This window comes from Balaenoptera physalus (genome assembly GCF_965194825.1).
Source record: "Balaenoptera physalus genome assembly, chromosome: 3".
Taxonomy (NCBI): Eukaryota; Metazoa; Chordata; class Mammalia; order Artiodactyla; family Balaenopteridae; genus Balaenoptera; species Balaenoptera physalus.
This window is the reverse complement of record NC_138890.1, coordinates 5,517,384-5,525,845: the sequence shown is the minus strand read 5'-3', so window position 1 is coordinate 5,525,845 and position 8,462 is coordinate 5,517,384.

Here is an 8,462-nt window from a genome sequence, read left to right as displayed (position 1 = left end):
CAGGGAAAGAATACTTTAAGTTGGGCTTTGACAGATGAATAGGAGTTTTCTAGAAGGAGAAGAGGTTCTTTCCATTTGAGACACCAGCCACAGAGGAGTGAAAGACCAGTTGTGTTCTAGAATTGATCATTGGCAAGGCGCAGTTGAATGGACAAATAAATGGCATTTGCAATAATTTATTTATTAAGTTTATCATATAACATAATGAATTAATATATTTATGATATACTATAATATATTAATATATTTATTTGTGTGATTATTTGATTCAACCGGAAGCTCCACGAAGGCAGAGACCACTGTTTTCTAGTACCAACTTGAGGAACTGGTCCAACGTGGGGATCCACAAATATTTATGGAGGAAACAATTCCTAGGATGCCTGCTGTGTGCCAAACCTCGTTCCAGATGTGGGCGACACAGCAGTGAACACAGCCTATCTGTAGCTGATGGATGGTGCTGAAAGACCTACGATGGCTGGAACATAGGGAGCCAGAGTGAGTGTGATGGGAGGTCAGCAGGCGGGCCCACGAGTGGCCTCGCCGGCCCTGTGGAGCCCTGGGAGGGACACCACATAAAGAACGGTCCCACGACTGCAGTGCTGAGAAAGGCCTCTAGGGGGCAGAAGTGGAAACTCGGAGTTCAGGAAGGGGGCGCTTCGTAGTACCGGAAGGAGATAAAGGATACGGAAAGTAGTGACCCTCTTTGCCAGCTGTGTGTGCAGGAGAACTACTTTGGACTAAATGCATCTCATTGTTTTTACGTTTAGTGGCTTTGTTGACGTATAACTGGCAAACAATAAACCGCACATGTTTAAAGTAAAAAATTTGATGAGTTCTGACATACAGCCATCATCATAATGAAGATAATGGGCATACATAGACTCAAATGAATAAATGATACCCATACATTTTGCCAAAATGGAATTGTACGATGCATAATTTTTGCAACTTTAAAAAAAACATAGTAATAGATAGCGTTCGTCTTTCCATGTCATTACCTGGAAAACAAGATTTCTCATGTTACTTTTATTATTTATTTATTAATTTAGGCTGCGCCGAGTCTTAGTTGCGGCATGCATGCGGGATCTAGTTCCCTGACCAGGGATCGAACCCGGGCCCCCTGAGTCTTACCCACTGGACCACCAGGGAAGTCCCACTACTTTTTTTTTTTTTAACATCTTTATTGGAGTATAACTGCTTCAGATTGTTGTGTTAGTTTCTGCTGTATAACAAAGTGAATCAGCTATACATATACTTATATCCCTATATCCCCTCCCTCTTGTGTCTCCCTCCCACCCTCCCTATCCCACCCCTCTAGGTGGTCACAAAGCACCGAGCTGATCTCCCTGTGCTGTGCGACTGCTTCCCACTAGCTATCTATTTTACACTTAGTAGTGTATATATGTCAATGCCACCCTCTCACTTCATCCCAGATTCCACTACTTTAAAGAGGGTATAATATTCCACAGCAGGACTTGGCAAATTTTTCTTTAAGGGAAGGAGAGTAAATATTAAGGCATTATGGACCAAATGGTCTCTGTCGCAATTAAAACCCTTCTGCTTTAGCACAAAAACAGTCACAGACAGTATAAAAGATGAGTGAGCATGACTGTGTGCCCATAAAGCCTTGTACAAAAACCAACCCTTGTTCTATGACTTGAATCTTGTTTAGTGTTTATTTACCTAGTCCCCTGCTGATGGACAGTTGGGTTGTTCCTTCCCTCCCCCTGCCTTTCAAGGGATGCTACTGCAAACATGTGCAGAGATCCTAGGGATGGCACAAGATGGAAGGGGGTTACATCCCTGAACCGTCATCCATCAACCCAGAGTACCCATTTTACAGATGCGGAAACTGAGGCCTAGAAATAAACAGTCACATACATGAGCAAGGAAGAACGAAAACATTGGAGTTTATTTGTTATAGCAGCTGGCACTATCCTAATACAGTGGTTCTCACCTGGTGGTCATTTTGCCTCCCAGGGAACATTTGGCCATGTCTGGTGACATTGTTGACAACTGGAAAGGAGAGTGCTGCTGACGTCTGGTGGGTGGAGGCCAGGGATGCTGCTAAACATCGTACAATGCACAGGACAGCCCCTATGCAAGGAATTATCCTGCCCAAAATGTCAACAGAAAACCTCTCCTAACTGAATGAACACCCCACTTGGAATCATTTTATTTCTTTTTTTTCCTGTGCCCTTGAACATAGTCACATTTCTCAGCCAAGGAGAGAGAAGTGTCTTTCCATTTAGGGCAGGGCAGTCTGGGTGTGTGGGAACTTACTCAGAATGGAGATGGGTTTTCAGCCTCTGCTTGTTTGGGGCTTACCTGATGGATAAAAGGAGGATGTGACTTCAAAACTGACCTTTGGGTTCTCCTGGGATGGGAAAATGCCTTGAGGTCTCAGATGGACCCACTCCTTGGACTCAGAGGTCGGACCACTTGGAGAACAGCTGAGGCTGAGTTCTAGGAGTTTTCTTGGCTGTTGGTAATCTGGTATGCGCTGGTGGGAGACGGTTATTTTATTACTGGGACCGTTTATGATGGTCCATTTTCCAATGCAGTTTACAGAAGGCTCCGTATTGGTTTTTGCTGATGGTCTCGAGAAAGAATCCTTGGCTGGTGTTGGCTGAACATTTGCTATATGCCAGGCTCTGTGTGAAGTGCATGGCCTGTACCAACTCATTGAATGCCCATGATGACCTAGGAGTTGGATCTGAAGTCTTCATGATGAGCTATGAGACTCTGGGGTATCACTCCTTACCTGTCTGATATCTCTGCTCACTTGCTCACTCAGCTTCAGCCCCACCAGCCTCCCTCTGTTCCTCCAACATGCCAGGCATCATCCTGCCTCAGGGCCTTTGCACAGGCTGTGCCTTCTTCCTTGTATGCCTTTCCTCCACATACCTGCACAAGATCTGCCGCCACTCCCTTCTGATCTCTGCTCAAATGTTGTCATACCAAAGAAGGCCTCCTATTGAAAATTTCACCTATTTCTCACCCACTGGTAACTTCTATCCCAGTTTCATTTTTCTCCACAGCGTACATCCCAGTCCGACTGAGTCTGTATATGTCAGTCACATATTTTGCTTATTGTGTGTTTCCCTCCACTGCTGTATGAGAAAGAGGGAGTTTTAATGGCTCTAGTTTCACCTCTAGATCCCCAGTCTCGGCCCACAGTAGGAGCTCAATATTTGCAGAATGAAGGTACAAGGTAGGTGCCGTTTTAAAGACGAGGCTATTGCACAGTTGAGGTCCAGAGACATGAAGGGACTTGTCCAAGACTGCACTCAAATAAGTGGCACAGTGGACTTGAACGGTGCCCTCAAAACATCCTTCCCCCATGCTTTCCATTTTATTTTATTTATTTTTTTGAATTTATTTTATTTAAGTATAGTTGATCTACAATGTTGTGTTAATTTCTGCTGTACAGCTAAGTGATTCAGTTATACATAAACATATATTCATTCTTTTTCAGATTCTTTTCCATTATGGTTTATCACAGGATACTGAATACAGTTCCCTTTGCTATACAGTGGGACGTTGTTGTTTATCCATCCTGTATATAATAGTTTACATTTGCTAATTTCAAATTCCCAATCCATCCCTCCCCCACCCCCCTCCACCTTGGCAACCACAAGTCTGTTCTCTATGTCTGGGAGTCTGTTTCTGTTTTGTAGATACGTTCATTTGTGTCATATTTTAGATTCCACCTGTAAGTGATATCATATGGTATTTGTCTTTCTCTTTCTGGCTTACTTCACTTACTATGATAATCTCTAGGTCCATCCATGTTGCTGCAAATGGCATTATTTCATTTTTTAAAGTAAATTTATTTTATTTTATTTATTTTTGGCTGCGTTGTATCTTTGTTGCTGCCCACGGGTTTTCTCTAGTTGCAGCGAGCTGGGCTACTTTTTGTCGCCGTGCGGGGGCCTCTCATTGAGGTGGCTTCTCTTGTTGCGGAGCACGGGCTCTAGGCGCGCAGGCTTCAGTAGTTGTGGCACGTGGGCTCAGTAGTTGTGGCTCGCGGACTCTAGAGCACAGGCTCAGTAGTTGTGGCTCACGGGCTTTGTTGCTCCGCGGCATGTGGGATCTTCCTGGACCAGGGCTCAAACCTGTGTCCCCTGCATTGGCAGGCAGATTCTTAACCACTGCGCCACCAGGGAAGGCCATCTCCCTATATTCTTTTAGATACAGATTTTGATTTAAATTGGATCTGTAAATTATTTTCTTGGAGGGGGAGGAGTAGCCCTTAGACAACACTCCGTTTTCTTATCCAGAAATAAGGCATATTTATTTATTTATTCAAGTCATTTTATGTCCCCTTAAAAAGTACTATAGTTTTTTAAAAAATATGGGTCAGAGCTATTGCTGTTAAAATTTTTCCTCTGTATTTTATTTTATTTCACTTTGTAGATATGATGATGCTATTCTGAAAAAAGTCTCCGTCTTATGCTGATTTTTGAAAAGGGAATGCACATACATGGTTAAAACAATCCGAACAGATAAAAAAGGGTTACCAGCTCCTGCGTCTTCTTTGAGAGATATTTCCTGAGAGATCATTCACATCTGTGAATGTGTATATGCTAATTTGTGTTGCTGTAGTCTACTCCCCTTTTAAAAGGCAAATGATGCACTCCATTTACACTATTCTTCACTTAATTCTTTTTGTGTAATAATATGTATCTTGGAGATTTTGTCATCTCTGTACCTGTGGATTTAACTCAGTGTTTTCTAAAAAGGTCACAGAACCCCACGGAATATTTTTCCATTATTATATTTATGTTAGAAAACAGTTATTTTATTTTACTTTATTTTTAATCGAAGTATAGTTGATTTACAGTGTTGTGTCCCTTTCTGCTGTACAGCACAGTGATTCAGTTAAACATATATATACGTTCTTTTTCATATTCTTTTCCATTATGGTTTATCACAGGATATTGAATATTGTTCCTTGTGCTATACAGTAGGACCTTGTTGTTTACCCATTCTATGCATCTCCTAACCCCAAACTCCCACTCTATCCCTCCCCCTTGGCAACCACATGTCTGTTCTCTATGTCTGTGAGTCTGGGAAACAGTTTCCTTTCAATTATAATTTTTATGTATATATTTTTCCATCTAGATTAGGGTAACTGTCACTCTAAGCCAGCGGAAAAGAGTCCTGGACACTGCAACAATGAAAGGAAATGTTTCTGAGAAATAAAAATATTTTACATGAGCTTCATCCCGTCTTTCATCTTTCTTGAAAACTACATTGGGAGGAGGGGCAAACACCACAGTGTTAATCCTTTTAGATTTAGTTGGCAGTACTTCCTTAATATTTTTGTCTTATTCAGGTACAAATAGTTCGTCTCGGAAGCTTATCCATCTCCTAAGCATTTTATTTGTCAGGTCCAGTCACAATCTAAATTCTCTGAAACTGGTTAAGATGAAGCCTCAGTTTGGACAATGGCCCCAAAAGCATCAGAAACCAGGAGAAGCCCAACGCTCAAAAATTCCCATGGGTTGCAACTCAGCCATGCTGCACATTTCAGAAAGTGTGGTTTCAAGTGTAGGTGCAAAATGGGATCATGGAATGGGTCTGAAGATTCAAGATCCATATCTACATCTATTGATAATGGGATGTCATTGAGCTATAAAAAAGAATGAAGCACTACTCCATGCTACAATATGGATGAACCTTGAAAACATTATGCTAAGTAGTGAAAGTCACAAGGTCACATAATATATGATCCCACTTATAGGAAATGTCCAGGATAGGCAAATCCGTAGAGACAGAAAGTAGATTAGCAGTTGCCAGGGGTTGAGGGGAGGGAGAATGAAAAGTGATTGCTTAATGGGTATGGAGTTTCTGTTGGGGTGATGAAAAAAGATTTGGAACAAGATAGTGGTAGAAGTTGCACAACATTGTACTGAATGTCACTGAATTGTACACTTTAAGATGGTTTCAATGGTAAATTCTATGTTATGTGTATTTTACCACAATAAGAAAAAGCAAACGAAAACAATAGCCCAGTGTATTTGAATAAGGGTTGGAAATGAAGACTTTACGAATAACAGAGCTATGTGGAAGTGTTGAAATAAACCCCCATGAGACCAGGACGGGCAGACATCAAGCTGTGTAAGTACAGGATGTCTGTTTTCTTATACCAATTTCACACCCTGCCTTTATATCCTCAAAGTTCCCCTAAAGGAAAAATAAAACCCAGGAAAAAATATGAGAATATTATGAGTTACTATAACTTGTCAATGCAAATCATATGTGAGTGGTATCAGAGGAGAAAGAAAAGAGAGAGAAAGAACAAGGAAAATTTGAAATATTTGAATTGATGAGGCATTTTGAGGAGAATGTAGAGGTCTCCCTGTTTCTTGGGGGAAAAGTAATTTAAGGTGATTCCAGGTTGTGCTGCAATGATTATCTTTGAGAATACTTATTTTTACACCCATGGGAGGATATTTGTGCAGCATATAATTTCCTAGAAGTGAGACCAGTGGGAAAAAGCATCAATGCAATTTACATGTTGAACGTCTTTGCCAAACCTCCCCCCTGACACACTCCTTAGTTGAACTCATTTATACCAGTGTTGATGATAATGTATTCTCACAAATCTTCACATTGTGTTGCCCGTTTTCCTGACAGTTGGCAAACTCAGTGAAAATGACATGTGCATGTCTCTAACTATGAAGAAGGCTGAACATCCTTTTATATGTTTGAATACCTTTGGTATTCCTTCTTTTTTTCTTTTCAGTGGTCTGTTTCTGTGAGCTGCCTATTCATGTCCTTTGCCATTTTTATTTTTGCAAATAAGAGTTTGGGCTTTTTTTTCCTCACTGAAAAAAATTAGTATTATGTATTATATATTATGTAACATCTTATAATGCATGCCTTTTATCTGTCACTTAAGTTGCATATATTTTTCTCACTTTTAAAAATCTGACGTTCAACTTTATGCATGGATTTTTTTTTTTACTATTCATATAACTTAATTTTTTCATAGCCAGATTTGTTATGTTTAGATTTTATTTTATCTTATTTATTTAAATTTTATTTTTGGCTGCGTTGGGTCTTTGTGGCTGCGCGCGGACTTTCTCTAGTTGCGGTGAGCGGGAGCTACTCTTCGTTGTGGTGCGTGGGCTTCTCATTGCAGTGGCTTCTCTTGTTGCAGAGCACGGGCTCTAGGTACATGGGCTTCAGTAGTTGCAGCACTCGGGCTCAGTAGTTGTGGCTCACGGGCTCTAGAGCGCAGGCTCAGTAGTTGTGGCGCACAGGCTTAGTTGCTCCGCGGCATGTGGGATCTTCCCGGACCAGGGCTTGAACCTGTGTCCCCTGCACTGGCAGGGGGATTTTTAACCACTGCACCACCAGTGAAGTCCCTATTTTTAGATTTTAGATTTGGTATTTGCATCTTGCTTAAAGAGATTTTCCTTACTTTGCAATTATAAAACAAAATTGCCACATTGCAGAATCTTATGGTTTCATTTTTGAATGGCTATGGAATTCATCAAATACATTTTTAGTAGCATGGAGATGTTATTGTACCTTCTCTCCTTGGACCTACGAATACTGTGATCTTGATGACTAGATTTCCTAGCATTGAACCATCTTTGCCCTCCTGGCCCAAGGTCCACTTAATCCTGGTATAGGTGTTGTGTTCTTTCAATCCTCTGCCTGACTCTGTTGGTAAATTCTCACTGCTGTGTTTTTGCACTGTTATTCACAAGTGAAATCAGTTTGCAGTTTTTCCCCCCCTACTCCTAAATGTAATGTATTAAAGCAGGTTTCCATGACAACACAGGAGTCAGGATTTACATTTGGTTTCCTGCTTTAATGTAACAAAAAACTGCTAGATTGAGGGAGATTGTCCCGGAGGGACCTGCTAAAGGAAGACCCCAGCAGGGTGGTGGTGGGCCTCCCTTAGCCCTCCTTGATGGACAACAAAAGTAGAGTATTTGGTGTTTATATTCATGAACGATGAAAAGATCTCTCTCATTACATCATGCCTTCAAAGTATGGTATGCTTAAATATCAGACCAAAGCCAATCTGAGAAAAACAAAGCCAAACAAAAAGTCCCAAATGGTTTTTCAAAACTTTTAATTTTGACATGATGTCAGACTTCCAGAAAAGCTGCACGAATAGTACAATCAATCCTTTTAACACAGATTTACCAATTTTATCACACTTTCTATCACATCTGCTTTGTTCCGTCTCTGTCTCATTTTTGTTTTCTGAACCATTTGAGAGTAAGTTGCAGATATTATACTCCTTAACCCCTACATACTTCATTCAGTGTGTATTTCCTAAAGCCAGGAACATTCTGTTACATCACTTCAGTACAATGATCAAAATTAATATTGATACAATACCGTTGTCAAATTGACACACCCTTTTCAGTCTTCCCCAATTGCTCCAGTAATATCTTTTATTACAGAAGAAAATCCAAGAGCAACTTTGATCA